The sequence below is a fragment of the Elgaria multicarinata genome, chromosome 13, assembly GCF_023053635.1.
Source record: "Elgaria multicarinata webbii isolate HBS135686 ecotype San Diego chromosome 13, rElgMul1.1.pri, whole genome shotgun sequence".
Classification (NCBI taxonomy): Eukaryota; Metazoa; Chordata; class Lepidosauria; order Squamata; family Anguidae; genus Elgaria; species Elgaria multicarinata.
In genome coordinates, this window is record NC_086183.1 from 17,445,299 (window position 1) to 17,449,589 (window position 4,291).

Here is a 4,291-nt window from a genome sequence, read left to right on the forward strand (position 1 = left end):
CCCTCGTGGGCGCGACAGTGATGACGACACCGGGGGGCGGCAGCGGTCCTCGGTCCGTCTCAATATGCATCATCAGCGAGCCTCCCACGCCAGTGACGCAAAAGCCCCGCCTCCTCCCCGTCCCTCCAGGGAAGAAGCGAAAGTGTGGGCACGTGACCGGTGTGCTTGTGTTGGCTTTCAGTGGAGGCTGGTGGCTCCGATTTCTGTAGGGCTGTGAATCCATGCTAGGTTTCACTCAAACCCATCCAGATCTTTAATGGAGGTATCCAAGGTACTGAAGCTATTTTGGGATAAGGTTCAGGACCTTGGATAACCCCTTTAGAGGTTTGGCTGGTTTTGACGGAAAACCCCAGACTGGATTCACAGCCCCACCGAAATCACTGGTGGCTCTTATTGCATGGTGGGGGGAAAGCAGGGAGTTTTCCCCTATTCAGAGGGTGGGATCAGGAATCTGTTGGAGGGGAGGGGGACATTCCCAGATCTGCATAGCCCCTGAGAAAACGGCTCCAGAGAAACCACCGCCATGACTGATTGATTGATTGATTTATAGTATTTCTATGCTGCCTAGTAACCAAAATTTCTCGGTGACGTCAAATAAAATAAAAACATTAAAACACAACTTTAAACCATAAAAAAAACATATAATGCAGCATTAAAAAAAGCAGAGAATAAACTCAGTCTCTAACTCTCAAAAGAGAGCAGCAATGCTTTTAAAAACCCATCTCATTCGCTAAAATCCATTCTCTTATCATATGGAAATGGAAAATTGTGGAACTTGCTCTAATGGAGAAAGTCACTAAACATCTTCAATATAAAGAGCTTAAGTAAAAATTGCCATTTTTTTTAGTGGAATATGGGATTGGTTTGTTGAGTTCCCTAATACTGAGAAGAATACAGGACTACCACCAAAGACACATGGAAATCTACAGTGCGATCTATTAGGATGATGAGTGATAACTTGATCAAATCTTGCTTGTACCGAATAGAGATCCCAGAATGACTGTAAAGAAATGGACTCACATGTGGTGTACTTAAATTGGTTACTGAAGAATAAACTATTCCACCTAAATCTACGACTCCTCTTTGATAACAGATATTTACCCAGTGCCTTTTGAGTGGTTTGGGGGGGGGGGTTGATTATTTATAGTGTGGTATAGATATTTTGGCTTGCTGTTTAAATTAATTTTAAATAGATTTCCCTGTGGAGGAGCACATCATACTTCCTCTCACTTCCCAAGGAGGGGGATATGTTACTATAGTTTTAAATTCATGATACAATACTTTGATACAATACTTTTTAATTCATGATCTGTCTTATTATCACAGGATCATAAGGAGATGTCTCAGGAGGCAGATCTTTTTCTGCCAATACCCACTCTTGTTTCTCAGGTCACTTTGGGGGAACTCCAACTTTGGGTAGAAGTCAGTGGACCGTCCCATTCCTGTAGCTGATGGACATTGAATTGTGCAACTTGGAGAATTCTAACATGCCTCACTGATGGGTTCTACAACTGATGTCCAAGTCAAAACTCACCCCAGTAGGTTCACTACTAGGCCTGCTCATGTAATCCAAGTCTTCAAGAGAGAGGTGTCTCATATCCCTACTTCCATGTCTTTCCTTCTCCTGCTCTTTCTTTCAGCTTTCCCATTATTGTTTTCTGCTCAACTCTTCCTCCATCTTTCTCCTCTCTTTCTCCTCCATCCTCCTTATTCCTCTTTCTACCTCCATTCTCTTTCTCTGTCCTCCTTCCTCCTCTCTTCTCCTTCTACTTTTTTCCAAGTCCCCCTCCTTCTCCCTCTTCCTCAATTCTTTTCTCCATCCTCCTCTATTCTTCTTTTCCTCCTGACTCAGTTCTCCTGCTTTCTCCTCATTCTCCCTCCATAGTTTTCCTTCTCTTTCTGCCCTCCCCCGTCTCTTGGTTCCCATGGCCTGATCTCACCAGTCTGCCCCTCTCCCACCACCCTGATTAAATACAAACACAGCACCCTGGGCCTTACAGCAGTGAATGCCCAGCGCCCAGCAGTGATATCTTGGGAACAACCACTTGCAGCCATCTTAGCCAGGCACTTGGCTGCTTCCATCAGGGTGGCAGTGGATACATTAGCAACCCTCAGCAGTCTGCCACAAAAGTGTTCTATTTCTCAGTACCAGATAAACTACAGGGGATGGCCAACTGTAACATGCCAGGGACATTTGGCTATAAGCAGAAATCTGGACTTGGTTTGACAATCCAGCAATTTGATTGTTATGCTTCTGTAAATGGAATATGAAAGATACTGGTGCTTTTAGGCCACAAAATTACATCCCAAAAGGTACACTTAAAAGATAACATGATATCAATTAAAATAATGACATTAAAATGCATTAAAACAGGTTAAGGGGTAATATTTTGTTATTTTATGTCTACATGTCCTTACTTGGGAGCGAATCTTTTTGAAATGAATGAGACTGACGTCTGAGTAAATGGTATAGGTTTGCGCTGCAGTGCATAGCAGCATATTTTCTCATTCAAATTTCATTTTGCTGTTGAGTTCAGTCTAGCTCACTAGTTTGTCCTGATCATTCTGAATTTAATCTAGCTTAACCTCTAAAGTGTTTGTAGTCTTTCCTCATTTGGTAGCCTCTTTGTATTTAAACAGGTGCCCATAGGCGTGTGCAGCACATTTTATTAAGATGTGCACCCAGGGATTTATTTTTTTTAAAAAAATGAACATATATTGAATCATTCATTAAGTACATTATTTTTATTCATTTCTTTATTAAACATTGTAAACACTGATGCCGTACTCTGTGTTTGGCTTGCGTGACTGCGGATGGGTCGTTGCAGGTGAAGGAATGAGGGGATGCTTCTCAAGCCTCAGTATTGGTGGGGCTTTGTGATTACACTGGCCAGAGGAGGGGCTTACGAGGCGATATTAGCCTTCCGGGTCCTTCCTCCTGGCCTCTTTGAAGTGTGGCTCCCAGCAGAGCGATTCCTTTTTGCTCCTGCTGCCAGGAGCCATGGTGCTCTCTCAAAGGCATGGTTATGGAGCAGCCAGAGGACAGCCAGAAGACCATTCTGCCATGTCTAGATCCCCTTCTGGATTCCTACTCAATGGCCCCCTTAATTTGGCTCTCATTGCTAGAGACATTAGGGTGTGCCTGAGCACACCTGGCACACCCCTTGAACACACCTATGTTGCCATGCACGAAGATGCTGAATATCAATAGATTGCTGTGGAAACCAACTCTATATTTCTTTCACATTTAATGTTGATCCATTCTAGGTGGTTTCTAATTAGTTTTATGGCTAGTTCTCTGATTTCATCCAGTTTTTAAAATGCACACTAACTGGTCTGCTGGTCTGTGGATGTTCCACCCTGCTTTCCGTTTTGGCTTCTTTTCCCTTCCTCACTAGGCTAATAGTTTCCATCCAAAACAGCAATATTTTTCAGGGCCCCAATCCCATTTACTCATGATCAAATCCAAAGTATTTCATTCCTTTGCATGAATAAGAGCAGCTGGATCAGCTTTCGATGTAGCAAAGAAGCTGAGTTATTGCTGTGGTTAAAATCTTTCACTTAGTAATTTCCTGACTTATCTGAAAAAAATGAAACATTAATGCCCTCTTTTGCTTTAATGTAAGCTCATAAACACGTCATTTTCATAATGCTCCTAAATCTACCGCATGCAAATGCACTGCTTTCTTTGGGCCAAATGAGGACCATTAGCAGAACACTCAGCACCCTGCCATAGGAAGGAAAAGGAATAAGTACAAGAAATGACATTTTGTTGAAATCACGTTTTGCCCTTCAGCATACTATAGGCGGAAACTGATGCAGAGGAATGTCGTATTAATCTAAAATGGGACACCTGTCTATCATCGTAAAAGGAAAATGCTCAGCTCTCATTTCAGTATTTTTAATCTTGATTTGGATATTTTTACAATTGAAAGCAATTATTTAGGAGACAGGGAGAGAATATTTATGGTGCAATCCTGTACTCAGAATCAAGACTCACTCAGTTCAATGGTCCTTACTGCCAGGTAAGTGCACATAGGTAAGTGCAGCCTTATTTAAAATACTGGGGTGCCCCTGCTGGGTTGTGGGCCCTTGGGTGGTACCCAGCCATGCCTACCTTGGGCATTAACCCTGCGAGTTCTCAGGACTCCTTAAAAGCCAGCAAATTCCTTATGCTGCCTTGAGCTTGTTGGAGGAAGGATGGTATTAAAATGGCCTGTCCTTGTTTATGACTCACTTATGCATCATCAAAAAAAGAGGACACCAATTTTCATAAAGATGGTGATGCTTA